The sequence below is a fragment of the Spermophilus citellus genome (genome assembly GCF_964194105.1).
Source record: "Spermophilus citellus genome assembly, chromosome: 3".
Taxonomy (NCBI): Eukaryota; Metazoa; Chordata; class Mammalia; order Rodentia; family Sciuridae; genus Spermophilus; species Spermophilus citellus.
The window spans coordinates 7,416,294-7,440,255 of NC_138184.1; the positions used below are offsets into that span (position 1 = coordinate 7,416,294).

A 23,962-nucleotide genomic window follows, 5' to 3' on the forward strand; every position below is an offset into this window, starting at 1 on the left:
CCCATTAATCCAAATTGATTTTGGCCAATTAAGGTAAGGAAAATGGGGGAGGGGTGGGATTCAATGCTCCACAGACTTGCTCTAGCTGCCTCCCTGTGCCAAGCAAACCAGGGGCACAGGAATCAGAATAGAAGGAAGGAGATGTTTTCCCCTGTACAGCACACATGCATCTCCAGGGTCTACATAATCCTTACTCACTGCAGGGGTGTCAACTAGAAATCAACTCAGATGACAACAGTGACCTGCCCGACTTCACAGAGACAGTAAGTGGGACTGGCAGACTCTGAGATCCATCCACTACATGTTTTTATTCTTTCCCACCCCACAGGAAGTTTTCAACATAGCTCCAGAGGTCTTAATGGCTGGAAAAACTCAGGGACATTTTTTAAACCTTTCCAGTTTCATGAATGAAATAAAAACCTGACCATAGGTTTGCTTTGAGTGTGAAAGAACCTTTTACAAGCATGGAGGAGCATATGGTGAGCTCCAAGGAGGTTCTGGAGGAGGCCTGAGAGCCTGATCTGTGTTGAATGATCATCAACCTCCACTACTGTGACCTCTCCTGTGACCTGTGGCTGTTCTTACATGATGTATGCAGTAGGCGCCCCCACTGCTCTGCCCTGTGATCCACAGGACTCCCAAGTGGAAGAGCACCATGGACAAGTCTCTCTTTCTGCAGTGACAGAAAAGATAAATGGCAGGTTGGCCTGCTGATGGGACAAGCTGCTAGGGTTCTCCTATGATGTCCTAGGTCCATGGTCAGACAGCCCAGTGCAAACATGCTGCACCCTTTCCCACCTAACAATGGAGTACAAGTTACAGAAGTAAAACACATTTTTCATTTTTTCTATATAATAATAATAATGTGGACACATATAATGAAATAAGATGGTGCACATGATATAAGAATGAACACATTGCTCAGCACCTGAGCCTGGGAAATCTGGCACATCAGTTCATGATCTAGTCTTCTGTCAGCCCCTTCATCATCCTTATCATCACTACATAGTCCTTTCATAAAGCTTAGGAAACACTTCTGAAGGACTCATTTTGTGCTGTTGTGGGTGAGATTTCTGTGTGAATTAGAACCAGTGTGGGTGGAGAGCACATTTTGAATAAGATTTCTCATCTCCCCCCTAAACAAAAGCTTGAACCCCACAACCCCTAGGTTGAAGCTGCATGCTGGTGTCGTCCCATCTGGCTACTTTGTGATGTTTGTCCTTATGCTGAGGTAACACTACTTCCCCAGTCCTTCCCACATCCAAGGCCCCCTCTGCACTTACTGGGTCACACTACCTCTCTGCAGGGTCATGACCAAGAAGTGCTGATCCTAAGAACCTGTCAAGTGTGAAGCCCAGGGAAGGAGCAACTGTGTCCAGAGGTGCAGATCATGTGCTCAGGAGCTTCCTGATGCAGACACCCCAGGAGGAGGCACAGCCATGCAGCTCTTTGGAAAAGAACCATTAATGGAAGGGCAGCAGGCACAGGCTGATTATGAACTATGATATGTATGATATGACCTTGGAAGATCAATACACAGAGCTCATAATTAAACTAATTGGTCCAAGAAATCCCCATCTCCAAGGAGTTCCCATCATTAATGGGGAATACAAAGAAAATGTATGTCCACATGAGTTTTGGACCCTAACACTAATGAGGAGCTAAGCTGTATGTTCAATTTACTTCTTTCACTTCTACATGTTTAAATATACATATTAAACATCCATTCTTATTAGGATGAAATATAAATAACAAAATTTGCTGTGGGAACCTGAATAAGTCTACCCTTAAATGGCATTTACTTCAGTCATTATGATTTTTATGTTTTGGATTTTTTTTATTAAACATTCAGTCTTCAGTTATATAGTGGGTTTCATGACCATTAAAACTGTCAAAGGATATTGTAGTATTAGAACTCTCAAGAATATCTCAGACCATATTCTAAGAGTCACCCATCACATCCCTTTGTTCTTACTTTGGTTTTCATAGTCTCATGGACATCTCTGCCATTATTGAAAGTTGTAGATGTTCACAAAGGGAGGTATGGGCCCTGTGTAAGGGAAACACAAACAGGAGTTGCTCAATCTTGTCTCTGACTCTGGGGGACATTCCTGAGTAGAATGAAGGTACAGACAGGAGAGCACCTGTGTGTTGAAAGACCACTGAGCAAAGCAAACCTGTTTGTAGAACAATGACCTATTCAATATTTAACACATTTTCATATATATATATATATATATATATATATATATATATATATATATATATATCTTCTGCGACTAAAATGGTTTAAGTTCTTGAATATCAGAAAAGAAAGACAGTTGGTCATTCCACCCCAGATGTACAGCATGTACTTACATAAGGGGAGTATGAAAATATAACATTATAGAAATATCAGAATAATACTTTCTTGTCAAAAAAAATTTCACTTGAATAGTAGGAAGTTTAGCCTTTCCATATGAATAATAACTATAGAACATTTTGTCCATATTTTACACCTTCATCAAATATTAGTCACATAGGTAATACAAATTTTCAGTTTAATGTGAATTCAATGACATTGTATCAGCTATAAACCACCTTGGATGACATTGCTGATTATCATAGACACTAACAACCTGCCAGGTATTCAAGAAAGAACCAGCTGAGACAACAGAAGCCAAAATTAAATTTTAAATCTCTGGATCTGATGCACTAATCTCTTCACTGTTTTCCAAAAATCAGAGCTTTTTCAGCAGAATCCAGAGGTCCTAGCTGCAGGCACGTATTGAATACAGTCTTAATCCTTTCCAAGTCCATGAGGAGTTATGAAATCCTGATCTGCTTTTGGTTTCCTCTTTAAATTGAGTGAGCTGATTATCAGCACACAGGAGGATGTGGCAGCTGCAAGGGTGTCCCAGAGAGGGGGACACAGGGAGGTCTGTCTTGCATTATCTGTGCCCACTTGACCTTAGATCCTTGTCTTTATCAGCCATTCTTCCATAGCTGGTGCAACTGATGCCACTGGCTGCTCTGTTCTGGGATCCACCAGAATTCCCACAGGGAAGTACACAGAAAAACAGGGTCCTCTCCTGGACTGACAAGAATGTAAAACACAGGTTGACTGTGGAGGGGACAACCTGCCAGCTCTGTCCTGCCAAGATGCCATGTGCCTCAAACCCACAGTACATTTCAAACATAAGCTCAGTTATTTGATCTAAACAGCTAGCACACATTAATAAAAACTCTGATCCTCTCGATTCTGTAAAATAAAATTTCATGGCACACTTTAAAAGTGTATGATTAGGGAAATGCCAACAGTATTGAGGAAAGAAATTGCCAACAGACCCCTGAGACTCCACAGTGGGAAACTCTGATATGTGCCTCATTTTGCTATTTTTTACTTTAGAAAGTCTATGTCATGAGTGCTCAAATTTGACTAACTTAGAGGGAATTAAATAAAAATACATGGTTCCTATGTCCATTACAAGAAACAGAATGATAGTGATTAACTTGCCATGATTTTCATGGGGCATTTCTTCAAAGAATGAAAGTACAGACTGGAAGCAAGAAGTCCATGAATCCAAATTAATTTGGGCCATTTGGGGGGAGAAAGATCAGGTGAATTCAATGTGGAACAGATCTGTTTTAGATGCCTCCCTGTGCCAAGACAAGCATGGGCCCCAGGGAGTCACAAATAGAAAGAGGGACACCTTCCCAAATACACAGCACAGACGTGTGGAGCATCAAAATTATTATATCCAATCCAGAAATATAAAAATTGTAACTTTGAGTAGGGCATAAATTCTCTGAGTTGCATGAGGATTAACCTAATCACTACTAACAGTAACAATAATATCTAGATCTTATTTTGCTCAGAAATTTTTCAAAAATTCTGCATTATTCCTGTAAGAGCATGATGTATCTATTTCATCCTTAGTCAATGCAGTTGTATCAAACAAAAACCAACTCAGATATCAATGCTGAATACAGACACTAGTGCTTGCTCCTTCACAGACATAATAAATGAGACTGAAAGACTCTAAGAGCCATCTGCTGTTTGTTTATATTTTCTTCCACACAACATAAAGTTCTCTATCTATGTCCTAAGGTTTTAAAAATAAGGTATACATTTAAGTTCTTTCCATTGATGTAATAATAAACTAAAATAAAGACATAATATTAAGTTTGTTTTAAGATTAGAGGGCTGTTTTCAAGCATGAAAGGTCATATGGTAAGGTCCAAGGAGGTCCTGGAATGGGCGGAATAGCATGATCTGTGCTGAATAATCATCAGCCTCCCCTACTGTGACCTCTCCTGTGACCTGTGGCCATTCTTACACAATTGACACAGCAGGAACCCGCCCTGCTCTGCCCTGTGATCCCCAGGAATCCCACAAGGAAGAGAACCACAGGCAAGTCTCTCTTTCTGCAGTGACAGGGAAGAGGAATGGCTCTTGGCTTATTGATGGGACAGCCTGCCAGGATTATCCTGTGATACCCTGTGTCCATGGTCAGAAAGCCCAGTGGAAACATGCTGCAATCTTTGCTACCTAACAAACGAGCAATTTGCAGGATTATAAAGTTACTTTTTTACTGTAAAATAATGATAAATGGGGCATGCATTTTCAGAGTGGGCAATGCACAAAAAATGAAAGCGATGATAGAGAAAACATTGCTCACCCGCTGAGCCTGGGATGCTCTGAGCGTCAGTCCATGGTGCTCTGGTTTCTGGCATCGTCATCCTCATCCTTATCACCACCAGAGTCTTTTCATAGTGCATAGGAAATCTTTTTTCTATTCATTCTTTCCGTTTTTTTTTTCTTTTTTGATACCAGAAATTGAACTCAGGGGTGCCTTGCCACAGGACCAGAGCCTTAGCTCTTCATTTTTTGAGATAGGACCTCCCTAAGTGGATTAGGGCCTTGCTAAGTTGCTGAGTCTGGCCATGAACTCGCAAACCTCTACTTCAGACTCCCACTACTCCAGAATTACATACACACACCACTGCACTAGGCTAGTGCACACTTCTAAAGACACATTTTGTACACTATGGGAAACAGAAGCAGTGTGAATGGAGAGCACATTTTAAATAAGATATCTAATACCCTAGCAAAAATAAAAACATAAACTTTTCAAACAAGATGCATGAAAATTGACATACTGAAGACACCTATCTGGATACTCAAACTGTGATGTTTGTCCTTCTGATAGAGGAGCATACTTTCCATCTTGCTTCCAGGGTCCCAAGACTCCATCTCTACCTACTGGGTTATACTGCTTCTCTGCCGGCTCATGACAAAGAAGTGTATATGCCGAGACCCATCCATACCTGGTGCCCAGCAAAAGCTCAGACTCGGTGCCCAGCATTCCCATGAATATACTGTCAGCTGGGAGCTTCCTGAGGCAGAACCACAGCAGGGGATACAGCCACGCAGCTCACTGGACAAGAACCATACATTGAAGGGCTGCAGGCACAGGCTGACTGTGGACTAATATAGGATCTTGGAAGCTCAATGCACAGAGCTCATTATTGAACTAATTGGTCCATGCAATGCAATCTCTAAGGATTTCTCAACATTAATGTAGGAAGATGAAGAAAAGAAAATGAAGGTCCACTTAAGATTTGGACCCTAGCTATAATTGGGAGGGACTTTGTGTACTCAATTTACTGCTCTCACTTCTGTGTTTTAAAGATAATCAGCTTTTAATGTCTATTCTTAGTATAAATATGCAATATAAATATAAATAACAAAACATTGCCATTTGAACCTAATGAGCTTATGCTTTAGTTACGTTTATTTGGTCATTTTTTTAAATGAAGCATTCAGTCATTTAAAAAATAGTGGTCTCCTGCTCAGGACAATTGTCAAAGAACTCTGCATTGGAATGGTGAGAAACTCTAAAGTGTGTCTCAGAATAAGCTCTAGGGTTTCCTCTCACTCCCCTCTGTTCCTACTTTACTTTTCCTAGGCTCATGGACATGTCTGCCATTGTTCTTGAGTAACTGAAGTTTGTAGATGATGTTAAGGAGAAGTATAGGACTCGTGTTTCAGTGACCAGACACAAACAAGACCTGTTCAGTCAGTGAAAACCAGCAAAGGGAGGATCCACTCTAAAGGGACATTCAACCAAAGGAGAAACTAAGTCAAATTAAAAACCAGAAAGAAATCAAAATGACAGGGAATACAAAACATATCACAATAATAACCTTGAATGTCAATGGCCTAAACTCATCAATCAAAAGACTTAGATTGGCAGATTGGATTAAAAGCAAGACCCAACAATATGTTCATGGGCAAAGACATTTGCAGGCTGAATTTAAAAGTATGGGGGGGAAACTTTTCACTCATATGGATTGCATATAGAAGCAGGGGTTTCCATTTTCATCTCAGATAGAGTTCAAACCAAAGTTATCAGAAGAAACAAAGAAGTACATTTCATACTTCTTAAGGGAAGTATATATAAGCAGGACATAACAATTATAAATAGTTATGCCCCAAACAATGGAACATCTATGTACATGAAACAAACCCTTCTCAATTTCAAGAGTTAAATAGACTACAGCAGAAAAATACTGGGTGAATTTAACATACCTCTCTCACTCCTGGACAGATATTCCAAACAAAAACTAAATAAGGAAACTATAGAACTAAATAATACAATCAGTAATTCAGACTTAACAAACATATTTAATCCATCAACAAATGTATATGCTTTCTTCTCAGAAGCACATTACTCTTTCTCTAAAATAGACCATATCTTATGCCACAAAGCAACTTTTAGTAAATGCAAAGAGAAAGAGAGGAGAGAGAAAGAGAGAGAGAGAGAGAGAGAGAGAGAGAGAGAGAGAGAGAGAGAGAGAATACACTACATTCTATCAGACCACAATGGAATGAAATTAGAAATCAATGATAAATTGAAAAAAATACAAGCTACTGTAACAAATGGAGACTAAATAATACACTATTGAAAGATTAATGGATAGTAGAAGAAATCAAGGATTAAATAAAATTCTTACAAGTAATTGAGAACACTGATAAAATATGTCACAATAGTTTAATGCCTTGAGTGCATTCATTAAAAGAATAAAAAGTCAACAAATAAATGACTGAAACTACATCTCAAAACCCTAGGAAAAAAAGAAGAAAAAGAAATCAACACCAACAGCAGTAGAAGACAGGAAATAATTAAAATCAGAGATGAAATCAATGAAATCAAAACATTTGAAAAAACTGACAAAAACGTTGGTTCTTGGGAAAAAATAAATAAAATAAACAAAGCCCTGGTCATTCTAACAAAAGAAAAGAGAAAGAAAACTCAAATTACTAAAATACAAGATGAAGAAGAAAATATCAAAACTGACATGTGTGAAATACAGAAGATAATTAGAAACTATTATGAAAATTTATATTCCAAGAAAATAGAAAATATCAAAGACATTAAAATATTTCTAGACATATGATCCACCCAAGTTCAAGTAATGAAATAAAAAATATCATCAAAAGCCTACCAACCAAGAAAAGCCAAGGACCAGATGGATTCTTTTTTTTTTAAATTTTCTAACTGTCACATTTGTAGCATAGTTTTTTGCCTTGGTTAATTGTATTGTTAAGCTACTACAGATGAAATTATTTAACATAGAACAGTGATTTTGAGTTTTCAATTTATTTTGAATATATATTTTTTGGGGGTGGACACAATATCTTTTTTATTATCATTATTTTTTATTTTGTATTGATTAAAAAAATAAATGACACTAGAATGCATTACAATTCTTATTACACATATATAGCACAATTTTTTCATAACACTGGTTGTATATAAAGTATATGGGCACCAATTAATCTCTTCATATATCTACTTTGGATAATGATGTCAATCACATTCCACCATCCTTGCTAATCCCCTACCCCCTCCCTTTCCCTCCCACCTCTCTGCCCTATGTAGAATTCTAGATAGGATCATATCTGCTGTGCAGACTCCTCAGTGCTCCTTTAATGCCCCTGTTCCTCAGGCTGTAGATGAAGGAGTTCACCATGGAGGTGACCACAGTGTACATCACTGAGGCCACTGCACCCTTTTTGGGAGTATGTGACAGAGCTGAACCAATGTATTCATGAATGCCTGTTCTATAAAATAAACAAACACAGCCAGGAGAGCACAGGTGGAGAAGTCTTAGTACTTCCCTCCTAAGGATGGGATCTTCAGAATGGAGGACATAAAATTAGTAAAAGAAAAGCATCCTGGAGATGGGGAAAGGCCATATGTGGCAACAAAAAAAAATACTTGAATATGTTATCAGAGAAGGTGTCAGAACAGGAAAGATTCAAAAGTTGAGAAGGATCACAGAAGAAACTAGAAATTTCCACATCCTTGAAGCTGGTAATTTGTAAGATCATCAAATTGTTTATCTGGGAATCCAAAAGACTCAGCAAAATAGACATCAAAATTGTGAAGCAACAGAGGTGAGAGTTTATTACAACTGGGTAATGCAGAGAGTGACAGATGGCCACAAACTGGTCATAGGCATCATAGTCAGAAGCATATAATTCATACATCCAAAATTGGCAAAAAGAGACATCTGCTGCAAGCAACCTACATAGGAGACAACTTCCTTGTGAGTTTGAATATTCACCAGCAACTCTGGGACCGTAGTGGAGACAAAACCGATGTCAGTGAGGGACAGGCTGGAGAGCAAGAAGTACATGGGAGTGTGGAGGTGGGAGTCAGAGCTGATGGCCAGGATGATGAGCAGGTTCCCCAGCACTGTGAACAGGTATAGGGACAGGAGCAGTCCAAAGAGGAGGGGCTGAAGGTCTAGGTCAACTGAGAGAACTATGGGGTGGAATTATGGGATGCATGTTAAATTTTGTACTTCTTTATGTCTCAGACATCTTTTCAGAAAGCAATGAGAGTGAGAAAAAGACTACATCAGCAGGCCTCCCTGATTCTGTGTGTATTTGAATTCAAGTATGCACCACAAAGCTGCTCATACTAGAGATCCATATACCCTCAACATAGTTCTCAGTAGTGCAACACTCAGTTTTCCACATTATTTCACTATAGCTCTCTCCATCATTCAGCCCTCTTTCCATTAACTCTTTGAAGACATTAAACTGAGCAAAGTTAGAAGCCCAGGAGAAGAGAGAAGTTCAAGAAGATAATAAAATATTGCCTATGGTTTAAAGGAAAACAGAATAAGTAATGACCTTTCTATGAAGGAAAAAGCAATCTTCATAAAACTTAATTAAGAACCAGGACAATTCACCTCATTTTTGTCTATGTACCAAAACAAACTTCTTTGACTTATCCTATTAAAGATGCCATTGGGGCTCCATTCTCTGACAACTAAATTGAGGGTGATGGGTCACTGTCAGAAAGCAGGTTATGAACTAGTTCTCTTCAAAAGGTTTCATCATTCGTTGATTTTTCTCACTTCCCTCTTCTGTGAGTTTAAGCTTGCTGTTCAAAAATTATGTAATATGAAACAAGTATTCTTGTCTTTGGCACAATTCAAATGTCAATAAATATGATTGAATTAAATGCACATGATCAATAGTAACACTGACTATTAATGTGGCAAAAGTAGAAGACATTAAAATTACAAATGATAGAAAATACTTTTGAATAGTTTAATTTTATAAGGCTTTTTTTCTATTCATACAATATCTGGAAAATATCTGATATACAAAACAACACTTTGTGCTTTTTCTCCCTCTGACCTGTTAAAACTGCTTCATGGTTTTGTGATCGCAACTCATCAAGTTCAAAATATAAGATCTGAGCACCTTGGGAAGCCCTAAAGCTCTCTCTTATTTCCAAACATCTTATTTCCACTTTATGGATACCTAGTCATTCCTTATGTGTGGATTTCAGCTCTCTCTCTTAAGCCACATGATGACAAAGCTGGTTTGTTATATGTCAGTTCTCACTGTGCTTGAATTAGATAACTATTCATAAAAGGACAGTCCAGGAACTAAGGTAAACACTCTGGGCAATTTTCAAATTTGAAATATAGGAAAATAATTACCTATCTTGGTTCTCATAAGAATTATGTTTTACCTTTCCAATTGTGTATCTAGTGGTTGTGTCTCATTTATTACCATATCCACTTGTGGATATTTTAATATATCCATATAATGTGACATCAGATCAACACCAATTTAATCAACATGTATGCCTTTGAAGTTCAGGGATCCTTTTTAGACTACAGTTGGAACTAATATCTAACAACATCCTGGCACATAGAACAGGCTCCATGAATATTACCTATTCTTATTGTCAATAATACCCTCTGCCTATATTAAAGCATAAGAATTTGATAATACTTGTCTGAGGACTAACCTTGGATAAAAATTATACAATTATCTAAGAAACTTGTGTCTTAGTATTTCTTCCTGATTCCATTCTCCTGCTAACCTGTCTGCCAAACATACTTATTATTATGAATTGAAAAGGTGTAATTTTCTGGCAATGTTTTCTATGTTAGTATTCATTTACACATCCATTAAGTTTTTCATTAAAATCCATTTAAAGAACCTATTGTCTGCAACACAATACCCTTTGCCCCCCAAATCTTATAGTATAAATTAACATGAAGTCTTAATTCCATTTGTGAAGTACATTGGTAGACTTCAAAGTCTCTATTGGATGCAAAGTGTCACCTGAAGAATGGACATTGCTTAACTGGAGAGTTTATTAGTATGGCAACCATTTCAAAATGCTTCTGCCTCTCTCCATGTCACTCCAATATGAAATTCTGTGGAAGATATTGACACTGTATAGGTGTTTGATTTATAATGGGAAAAATGCATGTCCAAATATACTATTACATATATGTCACTATTACAAATAACTGTTATCATGTTTACCATAGTCTTAATATTTATCATCAAAACATTGAAACACTGCTGCACCCAGGCATATTCTCTACATGATAACACCTGAAAAATCTTGTCTTCTATAAAGGAAAATATTTCCACTTTGCTCTAGTAGAGGAGATGGTGCCCTGGGCTGGGTCAGAAAGGCCACAGCTCAGTCCCACCACAATGATCCGCCAATGTGTGCACAATGTGTGAATCTCTCCACCTCCCTTGCTCACTGCTTAGTGAAAATAGGGAAAATCACACCCATCTCCAAAACATGGGGCAACAAATACAAGACAGGACGGTAATAAATTTGGTCATTGTGATTCTAATTTTAAGAATTTCATGTTTAGGGAAATATCAAAGTTGGGGAAGAAAGCTATTTTCAGGTGACACTGGAACCTTGAAGGATGTGGAATTCTGATCTGTGCCTCAGTTGAAGGTTCAAGCTGAAGGTGCCCCTTATGTTTCTGCTTCATTTCCTTTTTAAACCCATGAAGATCTGTGTCATGATCCCATACAATTTGACTATTGTAAATGATATTACAAAATAATAAGGAGGACCTGCAACTGTGATCAGGACACAGAAAGACACTTTAAAGTTGTCATTGTTTACACAGTGCATGGCTTAAAGAATGAACATACAGACAGGAATCAATAACCCCATTAATCCAAAGTGATTTTGGCCAATTAAGGTAAGGAAAATGGAGAAGAGTGGGTTTCAATGCTCCACAGACTTGCACTAGCTGCCTCCCTGTGCCAATAAAAGTAGGGGCACAGGAGTCAGAATAGAAGGAAGGAGATGGTCTCCCCAGTACAGTGAACAAGCATCTTCAGGGTCTATTTAATCCTTACTCACTGCAGTGGTGTCAACTATAAATCAACCCACATGACAACGGTGACCTGCCTGACTTCACAGAGACAGTAAGTGGGACTGGCAGACTCTGAGATCCATCCACTACATGTTTTCATTCTTTCCCACCAAACAGGAAGTTTTCAGCATAGGTCCAGAGGTCTTCACCACTGGAAAACCACAGGGACATTTTTTAAACATTTCCAGCTTCATGATGAAATAAAAACCTGACCATAGGTTTTCTTTGAGTGTGAAAGAACCTTTCACAAGCATGGAGGAGCATATGGTGAGCTCCAAGGAGGTTCTGGAGGAGGCCCGAGAGCCTGATCTGTGCTGAATGATCATCATCCTCCCCTACAGTTACCTCCCCTGTGACTTGTGGCTGTTCTTACATGATGCATGAAGTAGGGGCCCCCACTGCTCTGCCCTGTGAGCCCCAGGAATCCCCAGTGGAAGAGCACCACTCTTTCTGCAGTGACAGGGAAGATAAATGGCAGGTTGGCCTGCTGATGGGACAGCCTGCCAGGGTTCTCCTGTGATGTCCTGTGTCCATGATCAGACAGCCCAGTGCAAACAGGCTGCACCCTTTCCCACCTAACAATGGAGTACAAGTTACAGAAGTAAAACACATTTTTTTCATTTTTTCTATATAATAATAATAGTGTGGACACATATAACAAAATTAGATGGTGCACATGAAATAAGAACAAACACGTTGCTCAGCACATGAGAAGAAACACAGTGTGGGGCCCACCTGAGTGGAGCCATCAAGCTGAAAGGCTGGATGCACAGGCTGCCCATTGACTATGGTGTATCCTTGGAGGCTCAAAGCATAGAACTCCTGACTGGCCAATAGGTGAGCATATCACAAACTAAGGACTTCCTAACAGCAATGGTGGAAGAATAAGGGTAGAAAATGAACATCAACTGATGTTTTCAGTAATTCTTTGTGAAAAAAAGTCCATTTTCACTCTTGGATTCTTTAAATATTTTTAAACATAGTAGCTTTACAAGAACATTTTCATTATGGCATTTTTAAATTATAAATACTTGCCATTATTGTCATCATCAATAGCATAGTTTAATGGCTATAAATATAGACTTTGTTGTGATAAAATAACCATCATCCATCTCCAACGTTCTTCATATTACCAATAGAATCCTTGTTCCCAGTAGAAACACTTCCCAAATTTGCCACCCAACATAGTCTGCACCATTCTACTATGGAACTTGATGGGGAATTAACACATAAGGGGTATATTGACAGGGCCAGGTATTTAGCTTTACTACATTTTCCCACACACATTGCAACCAGACCCCATAGGGGCAAAGATCAGACTGACCTCCTCTACAGCCTCCTCAGGGCCCTTTTAATGTCCCTGTTCCTCAGGCTGTAGATGAAGGGGTTCAGCATGGGGGTGACCACAGTGTACATCACAGAGGCCACTGCATTCTTCCTGGGGGAAAGTGATGCAGCTGAAACAAGGTACACTGCAGTACCTGTTCCTAAAAATAAGCAAACACCTGCTAGGTGAGAGCCACAGGTGGAGAAGGCTTTGTACTTCCCTCCTAAAGAGGGGATTCTCAGAAGAGAACATAATTTTATAGTAAGAGAAAAGGATTCCTGAGATGGGAAGAGTGCCCTATAAGGCAGACAGAAAATACTTACCAATGTTATTAGAGTAGGTGTCAGTGCAGGAAAGATTCAGAAGTAAAGAAGGGTCACAAAAGAAACTGAAAATTGCCACATTCTTGAAGTTCGTAATTTGTAAGATCATTAAATTGTGCAGCTGAGTCCAAGAGACTCAGCAAAAATGACACTAAAACTGAGAAGCCACAGAGGCGAGGGTTCATAATGACTACATAATGCAGGGGGTGACAGATGGCCACAAACCTTTCATAGGCCATCACAGTCAAAAGCATATAATCCATACAAATAAAAATGAGAAAAAGAGACATCTGTGTCAAGCATCCTTCATAGGAGATAAGTTCATTATGAGTTTGAATGTTTGCCATCATGTTTGTGACCGTGATGGAGATGACACCAATGTCAGTGAGGGCCAGGTTGGAGAGGAAGAAGTACATGGGGTTGTGGAGGTAGGGGTCAGAGCTGATGGCCAGGATGATGAGCAGGTTCCCAAGCACTGTGACCAAGTACATGGACAGGAACAGGCCAAAGAGTAGAGGCTGCAGGTCTGGGTTCTCTGAGATGCTCAGGAGTTGGAATTCAGAGACATGGGTTACGTTTTGTGCTAGTATACTGCTTGGACATCTTTTGAAAATACAGAGCCGGTGTTACAAAAAAAAAAAAATACATAAACAGGCACCCCTTATTCTGTAAGCATTTGAAATTAAGTATGTACAAGGAAGCTGCTCACACTTTAGGTCCATACTCCATCAACAACAGTTGTCAGTAGTGAGACTCCCAGTCTCTGCATACTCTTTATTTCTTTCTCCATAATTCACCCCTCTTTCCATACTCACATTTGCAGCATTTTCATAAGCAAAATTATAAATCCAGGAGCAGAGGAGAGAAGTTCATGATCGCAATGGAGTACAGCTTATTGTTTAAGAAAAAAAGGAAATAATTAATGACTTCCTGTAAGAGAAATTAGGAAGCAGTTGACATACCTCAATTGGTTCTAAGGCTTTGGAACAAATTCCTTTGACAAGATATTTGTGATTATGTAACAACTGCATTTCCTGACAACTAAATCAAGGGGGATGCATCATAACCAGAAAGTAGTATGCTCTATTTTCTGCAAGAGGTCTCATCATTATTTGATCTTCTCATTTGCCTCCTTTGTGCATTTAAATCCTCTCTTTAAAAATTATGTAACAAGAAATAAGAAACCTTGCCTATAATAAGGTGACACCATCAGCAACCTTATTTTGATAAATAAGATTGAGTCAGTGCACATAATCAATAATAGCATTAACCACAAATATGGGACTGATGTGCAGTGTACCTGTCAATTATTTTTAAATCCTAGACTGCAAAATTTTCTTTGAATAGTTTTATTTCATGCAGGTTTATTGGGTCAATCAATACAATATCAGCAAAGTATCTGTTCTATAAAATGACACTTAACTTTTTTTTCTTTTTCTTGATCCTTTACTCCCTCTAGCCTGCCAAAACTGCTTCATGGTTTTATGATCTCAATCCATCAAGTATATTGTTTATGATCTAAGAAAACTCAAGTTTTATTTCCAATCTTCTTATTTTTTCATGTTTTTTCTGGTCAGTCATTCCTGACACCTTGATTTCAATTCTCTTATTTAGGCTACATGAAGTACACTTGGGTTCATTTTTATTTTTCACCATGATTGAACTGGATACAGCACAAAACAGAATATAATAATAAATAATAAAACAACTTCTTCAAAACTTCCTCTTCTGTAAAATGAGGTAATAATTCCCAACCTTGTATGGTTGTCTTCAGGAAATTATTTTAACAAATCATTCAAGCTGCATAACTTGTAACTCTCTCCCACTATTAAGTGTCCCTGTGTATACCTTAGAATACCTATACACAGTGATGTCAGACCAACAACAATTGTATCTGCATGTCCACATGTAAAGTTCTCCACAGTCCTGCCGCAGTCTGGCTGGGCATAAAAAAAAACCAAGCCACCACCAAAGCCTTGTAGATTCCAACAGCAACTCTTTATTCCTGAACTCTCTCCGGCACTCTACATGCACGTTCTGGGAAAAATACACTCCCTCCCCCGGGCTCTGCATACCATTACTCTCAGAACCCCTCGAGAACTCAACAGGAACTCTAAAGGAGCGGGCGCCTGAGGCAGCAGGATATGCCCTATTCCCAGCAGGATCCCCCCTAAACCTGGAGCCACCCTAATCCAGCAGGATCCACCCTAAACCTGGAGCCACCCTAATCCAGCAGGATCCACCCTAAACCTGGAGCCACCTTAATCCCTGAGCAGGGTCACCTTTCAACCAAAAATGCCATGCCTCATTCTTACTTGGCTATAGCTCTCAGCATCTCCCCCCTTCTGATTAATTAAACAACAAGCAATGTGGCTTAGAGACCATGCCTGTTAGGTTGTCCAATTCAACATATGGGTCTTACCCCTCATCGGATGAGCTGACCTCTAGGCGTCAGCCTCCTGTCTTAGGTTGGTACCACTGCAATTGGATCATACCCATCACTGACTACCGGTCCAGCATACAGGCGTACTTGTGGATAGGCCTATGTACCAGTGTGGGGGTGAGGTTCTTTGCCTCACCTCTGTTGGCCCCCAAATTTGGCCTTGGTGCCAGTGGGGGGGTGAGGTTCTTTGCCTCACCTCTATTGGCCCCCAAATTTTAGGCCATCACTAGCAGAAGGGAGGAGGATACAGAAATGCCATGACACCAAGCCAATTGACGGCTCTTTTGGAAAAAATGTATCACCGGTGACACCATCAGCAAAGATATGCCAGCACTACCACAATTCACTGCACCAACAGATAGTTCAGAATGCATACAAGTGATACATAGTCCAGGCAAGTTCTGCAAGTAGTTCAAAGCAGAGGAATCTATCAATATGTCCATTTCCTCCCAAAGTAAATTGACTCCTTGATTAAACATTACTTGTTGAGTTATTATTCACTGATGCATTAGTTTATACAGTTTACTGTGATAACTATCATAGAAGCTGTAGTTTGGTTTTATCTTTGTCTTCACCGGCACTGGGATGAAGATAGGAATTCTGGCAATGATGCTAAAAAGAAATTACGTAACATTCCAACAGGTACTAAGAAAACAATTTTCTGGACAATTTACATTATCCTGAACAGAATTATTAAATATAATGAAAAGAAAAGGTGAAAGTAAACAAACAGATCTGTTAACCTCCTTTAAAAACAATCCTTAACAGCTGTTTACCTAATTTAAATTAAACCATTTAAATCACGTGAATAAAAAAAAATTCGGGTCCATTTTTCATGAGCGCTCCTCATATATGATATATGGACATACGCACACACAGACATACAACACAAAACACAAGTGTGCACACAAACATACAACACATAAGACAATAGTAAAGGCCTTGTAGCTTTACACAGGTTAAATCTCCATTGCAATGTTTAAAAACTCCACAGTCAAAAAATAGAACTGATCAGCAAAACATTAACCTAGGTCTGTATGAGCTCAAAAAATAAAATAGAACTTTATGATGTGGGAAAAGGCAATAATAAAATAGATATTGAAAAAAGCAGCCTGGTTAATCACTGTCGCAGATGTAAGAATAGCCAAGCTGGAGCTCTGGATATCAGCTATTATGGATTTGAGTCAAATCATCTTCTTTTTGTCTGTAGAAATTGCTTTTGTTAGTCTCTCTGGAATCCAAATCAGCTGCTGTTCTCCCTGTGGAAACACACAAACAGAGCCCTGACTCCAGACAATCACTGGGTCAGTACCTTTCCATTGTCCTGGTAGAATATCTTTCCAAAGTACCTTAGGCTTATGTACATTTTTTGGATACATATGTCTTTCCGCAGCACTAAGTCCTGATGAATCCAAATTTTAAAAGTTTAGGGTAAAAAGGGTTATTTTAAGTTTATCTTTGGGGGATATATACCCCTTTCCAATTCCCTCTTTTTGCTTTAATAAGTACATTTTAATAGTTTGATGAGCTCTTTTAACTATGCCTTATCCCTGTGGATTGTATGGGATTCCTGTTAAGTAAAACATTAACTGATTTTTCTTCAGGGATGATGTTCCAAAATATCCTATATGCATCCTTTGGAAATTTAAAGATCCTTTTAAATTCAAGTCTTCCAAAAACATTCTGCCTTAGTTTTTAGAATTACTTTAGTTCTTTTAATTTTTGATGTGGTTTTAAACCAATTTCCTTCTAGTTTAACGTTTTCTAAATTGGCTCTTGTCTATAAATTTTAACACCCTCATCTGAGACTTCTAATTTCTGCACCACCAGAAATTAAAGTTTATGGGCTTTTTAAAAAAATTACTAATAATCTCCTTGTTCTTCTATTTTATCCAATATTTGACTTTAAATTTCTCTCTTCTACCTTTTTCTATCTTGAATGTCTGTATCTAATAGTTGTCTTACCTTTTTGCATTTTCTATCTGAAATACCTTTACTTGACATTTTCAACCATTTTCTATCTTATTTCTATCTTCTAGGTTTTTTTTTAAGGTTTGTACTTTCACCCTTAGTTACTTTTTTTCCTCCTAGTTTTCTTTTGTTTCCTATTTTGTGGGTTTAAAATTCTTGTCTTCCTACATCTTTTCTATCTTTGTAGATCTTCTTTATCTTTTCTTTTTTTAACTTTCTATACTTCTGTCTTTAAAGTTTTTCACTTCAAATTTTTAATCTTCTTTATCTAAATATCTTTTATCCTATTATCTTCCCATTTTCATGTTTTTTTTTTTTAAGTAATGCTTTTAAGATTAACTAGGCTTCAAATGACGCACTCTTTCCTCCACCATGAAGGCATCTTAACCACCTTTAATTTAACCTTTTAAAGCCTTTTGTAAATTAGACATTTTACAACTTTTTACTTTACCACACAGATTATCTCATCTAGAAACATTTCTTTTCCCGTTAACCTCTTATATTAAAATACATTTCCACATCTTGAATCTTTTTATAACTCTTTTTAACTGTTAACCCTTTTTATAAATTCACCTTCTGAAACAACCCTTATAAAATTTCTGAATTTAGACAAATTACTCCACTTTAATAAGATGAAATAATTTCATGTTTTTTATGGTACTATAAATTATACCTGATATAATCTTAACTCTTCGTAACCTTGTTTCAGCAAAGACACAGACACAAAGCAATATAAAACTTTTGTTTTTTTTTTCTTTTACCAATTTATGAAAACAAACATAATGTTTAAATATATTACCTTATGTAACTTAATAAGTAAAGAGTACTTGATTTTATATTTTTAACACTTTAGCTTTGTAAATTAATCAGATGTCTGTAAAAACCAAGATCTTAGACAAGTATAGTAAACAGAACTAGCCATCTCTTTCTTGTTGAAGAAAAATCCTTCTACAGGATACCATGATGGTATATTTAACAACTTCTCTTTAAAAAGCCATGGGCTACATTTTTGTATTATATCAACATATGCCCTTATTGTTCTTGGTCTTACTGGGGTGCCTCCTTCCTCTAACAATTTCTCTTCCTCACGGGTGAACAACTTCAAACCTTGAGTCAACCATTTTCCCCAGTTTGCCTGAGAAAGTTCTAGGAACAGGCAACTTGAAATAAAAACAATATAAATCAAAATAAAAACACATTGTTTTTTGAAATGGTCACCCGTTCTCTTGCCTTTCCTCAGGAGCGAGCAATTTCACTTACCTCCAAGCTTCAGATGTTCCCTGTATGGGCCACCAAATGTCGCAGTCTGGCTGGGCACAAAAAAAAAACAAGCCACCACCAAAGCCTTGTAGATTCCAACAGCAACTCTTTATTCCCGAACTCTCATGGCACTCTACACGCACATTCTGGGAAAAATACACTCCCTCCACCAGGCTCTGCGTACCAATACTCTCAGAACCCCGTGAGAACTCAAGGGGAACTCTAAAGGAGTGGGTGCCTGAGGCAGCAGGATACGCCCTATTCCCAGCAGGATCCGCCCTAAACCCGGAGCCATCCTAATCCAGCAGGATTCACCCTAAACCTGGAGCCACCCTAATCGCTGAGCAGGGTCACCTTTCAACCAAAAATGCCATGCATCATTCTTACTTGGCTATGGCTCTCAGCACAGTCCTTTCTTATACCAGATCTGATATCCATTGTCGAAAAACATCCTAGCATAGAACATGCTCCATGAATATTATCTACTCTTATTGTCCATAATACCCATTACCTATATTAAAATATGTTAATCTGATAATATTTGTGCCAGGACTAACATTGGCAAGAGATCTGAATCATTATATAAGAAATTTGAGTCTTAGTATCTCTACCTGATTCCACTCTCCTGCAAACCTGTCTCCCAGACATATCTACTGCCATGAAATGGGGAGGTGTAATTTTCTGTTGGTATTTTCATTTCAGTGTTTTCTACCATACATTTTCCTTTACAAAATTGCTTTAAAAGTACCTAAAAATACTCATCTAAGTATTCTGCAAAACAATGCCTATTACCCATGAAAATATACCAGTTTACATTAACCTGAGGTGATAATTCCTCTGTGAAATAAATTACTCTTCTTCAGGTATTATCTGAGGCAAAGTACTACCTGAAGTAAAGACCTGTCATTTAGTTGGAGGGTTTATTAATATGTCAATGATTTCAAAACCCTTCTTCCAATTGATTTGTCACTCAAAGAAGAATATGCTCGCTTTGGCAACACATATATTAAATTGGAATTATACAGAGAAGATTAGCATGGCCCCTATGCAAGGATGACATGCAAATTCATGAAGTGTTCTATATTAAAAAAAAAAGAAAGAATGTTCCATAATGTCTTGGTTGGGAATAGGAGTCTGATTTCCAGTGGAAACAAAATGCATGTTGAAATTTGCTATTAATGACCTATATTTGTGTCCTCATAAGAGCAGACAATATCACCTACATCTTCTCAATCCTGATATGTATCAGGAAAATGAATCATCAGCCCAAGTAGTAATGTGCTGTCCTTGAAGACTCCTGAAGGAATTTCAACTTGCGCAGGGGATACTGTTTCCCTCTGGCTGCAATGGAAGAGCTGGTGCCCTCGGCTGGAGTCAGGAAGGCAGCATTTCAGACCCACACCCCACCTGCCAGTGTGCGCACAGTGTGCGAATCTCTCCTCCTCTCCCTGCTCACTGCATAAGAAAAATACAGATTATAACACCATCTCCACAACATGTGCTGCATCAAAGGAAAATGTGGAACTCAATAAATATTTGGTCACTATGATTTCAATAAACAAATTCCATGATTAGGTAACTATCAGTATTATGGAGGAAAGCCATGGTCAAGGGCACTGGAGGATGGAATGAAGTGAAACTCTGTCCTGTGCCTCATTGAAGGCTGCAGTGTTAAGTGCCCTTAAGCTTCTGCCTCATTGCCATTCTTCAAATCCATGAAGATTTCCATCATGATTTCTGAAACGTTTTTTTTTACTGTGGATGACATTAAATAAAACTAAATAGTCCCTATGTCCAAAACATGGACAGAGAAAGACACTATTTTAACTTCCATGGGCACTGCTAAAAGGAATGAATGTTCAGACAGGAGGCCACAAGTCTGTCCATCCAAATTCATTTGGCCAATTTAGGACAGAAAGGATGGGTGGGTTTAATGCCCAACAGACCTGCTCTAGACGCCTCCCTGTGCCAAGCAGAGATGGATCCTGGAGTGTAAGAAATAGGAAAAGGAAAACTGTTCTAAAATGCACAGCACATGCATCTGTAAGGGCAAAAATAAAGTGTCCCATCCTGAAACAGGAATGGTCATTCAGACCACTAAATACATCTGTTGAGTGGCATGAAGATCAACCTAGTCATGCTAACAGTAAAAATAATGTCTAGAATTTTTTGCCCAGATTTTATTCACATATCTCATATTATACAGAGAATAGCACCAAGTATCTATTTATCATTACTCATTGCTCTTTCCCTTCTCAGACTTAAAAATACATCTGCTTGTAAGATGTATTATTATTAAAGTATAAGGAGCAAAAATTTGCTGTGGGAACTTTAATAAGTATATACTTCTGTGACATTAACTTAATCACTTTTTAAAATTAAGCATTAGTCATCAAGATAATAGTGAGCCTACTGATCAATACGATTTTGAAAGGATTACTTAGCAATATTGGAATGAGGTGAAACTCTAAAACGCTCTGAGTGTCTCCTGTCACTTCCCTTCACTCCGACTTTGCTTTTCCTAGGCTCACGGACATCTCTGCCATTGTTCTTGAGTAATTGAAGGTTGTAGATGCTGTTAAGGGAAAGTATGGGGCTCAGGAGTCCTTGACACAGACACAGTCCAGAGCTGCTCCATCTTGTCTCTGGCTCTGTGGGATGTACCTGAGTAGGAGGAAGGTACAGACAGGAGAGTTCCAGTGAGTTGAAACCCCGCTGAGCAAGGCCAGGACCTGGGCACAGAGCAAGGGTCTACTCAGTGTTTAACACATTTTTTTCATCTCCTGTGTCAAAGATGGTATAGGCTATATGAAGTCAAAAATGAAAGGGGGATGGTTATTCCACCCAAATATACAGCATACACTTACATCAGGGGAGTATGGAAAGGTAACGTTACAGAAATGTGAACACAGTAAGGTCATTCACAAGATATTTCAGTTGAAGAGTATGAAGATGAGCCTTTCCATATTAATAATAACTCTCTACCATTTATGCCTGTATTTTACACCTTTATCGCATCTCAGTCACATCGGGAGCACAGTTTTTCTGTTTAATCTGGATTCAGTGTCATTATATCAACTGGAAATCATCTTGAATGACATTACTGAGATCCAGAGAAGCTGACTAACTGCCTTTCTCTAACTGCCCTTTGTTCAATAAGGAATGAGTCCAGCTAACAGCAGCCAAAATTTAATTGTGAATCTCTGGGTCTGATGCACTGGTCTTTTTCACTGTTTCCCATCCATCAGAACATTTTTAAACTGAAGCAGATTATAGGCATTTATAAACTATTTCCAAGACCCTGAGTAGTAATGAAACCCAGGCCTTCTTTGCTCCTCATCAGATGGAGAGGGCTGGTTACCAGAATGCAGGAAGACACGGCAGCTGCAAGGGTGTCCTGAGTGAAAAACAGGGAGGTCTCTGCTGGAAAGTTTGAGCCCACTTGACCCAACATCTTTGTCTCATCTCAGATATTCTTCCAGAATTGGTGCACCTGATGCCACCAACTTCTGTGTCCTGGAATCTACCAGAAATCCCAAGGGAAGTGCCCAGGAATAGGGTCCCATCTTGGCATGACAGAAAAGTGCAACACAGGAGTGCTTGTGGAAGGGACAACCTGCCAGCACTGGCCTTCCCAGGTGCCATGTGCCTCAAATCCACAGTGCATTTCAAATGTGTTTTCAGCTAGTCAATATTAAAAGTTACACAAACACCTGTGGTCCATTATATTCTCTAAAATGAAATAACTGGCACTTTTACTTGGGGAATACTTTGCACAGCAATTCAAACTATCTACAAATAAGGCAAAACTCATAATGTGGCACTCACACTAGAAAGGATCATAATGTTTAGATGCTAATCTTATCCTGATCCTCAGCCTCATGACTTTCATACACGTTTTGGAGTGCTGAGGACATAATTTTAAGCTCACATTTTCTCCCCTTGTGGATGACAGTGTACAGCTAAAAGAGTCAGTGTGGAAGTAAAACAGGACTTTCCATGAGCCTTCTGTTGTGCTCACCACAGCCAGGCATATGAACTCACAGTATCATCACTGACAATCTGCACCTTGTTCTCCCATCTGGGTAGACAAAGTGCATGCTCCTCCTGATGGTGAAGAAATAATGCTAGGCAATGTCCTTCCTCCACCCTTCCTTCCCTTCCACAGAAGTCACTGATTAACACTGGGGCTCTGCTGATTTAGGACTAAGGAGGGCAGTTCCAAAGCCCCCAAATCCCTGGGGCCCAGTGGCCTCCACATAAGCCTGAGGATATCCCCTCAGACTCAGCTAGGATCTTCCTGATACAGACATCCACAGCAGGGAGATACACAGGACTGGGGTCCTCAAGCTGAAGGGCTGGAGGCACAGGCTGGTTTCTGACTATTGTACAATCTTAGCATCTCAGTGCATAGGGCTCCTATTTACCAAGTAGTTGAACATATCAGCAACTCTAAGAGCTTCCTAGTATTAAGGATGAAGAACAAGAGTAGAAAATGAACATCACCAAGTGTTTAATCAGTTCATCTCTACTAATGAAGGGGCTCTTCTCTACTATAAATTTTTAATTTATTTAAAAAAAAACTTTTAGCTTTATATTATTTAGGAATAGTAAAAATGATAATTTTTGTAAGTTAATATTTACTACTATTATTGTGGTAAATTTAACTTACAAAAATTATCATTTTACCATTCCCAAATATATTGATCACCAGCATGTATTACATAAATATTTTTATGAAATATACATCATCTTTATTCTCTAAAATCCTTCATTATTCTAAAGTGACAGTTTATTAAAAATATAAAGAATTGCCAAACATTTCTTCCCAACACTGGCTACAGGCATTGCACATGTGAGGAATTAAATAGATCATTAATACTGAAACTTAGATTAAGAGAACTGGATGTTTAGCTTTGC

At 38.5% G+C, this 23,962-nt stretch overlaps 1 protein-coding gene and 1 pseudogene across 2 annotated transcripts in view; both read right to left on the reverse strand.

The window, feature by feature from the left end:
* LOC308645966 (olfactory receptor 7E24-like) overlaps positions 1 to 23,962 on the reverse strand; it is a gene marked incomplete at its 3' end in the record, with an annotated part of 55,430 nt that overhangs the window by 12,788 nt on the left and 18,680 nt on the right. The window lies entirely within an intron of this gene.
* LOC308645810 (olfactory receptor 7E178-like) lies at positions 13,048 to 13,994 on the reverse strand (annotated as a pseudogene). Its single transcript has one exon. The product of its transcript is annotated as an olfactory receptor 7E178-like (transcript).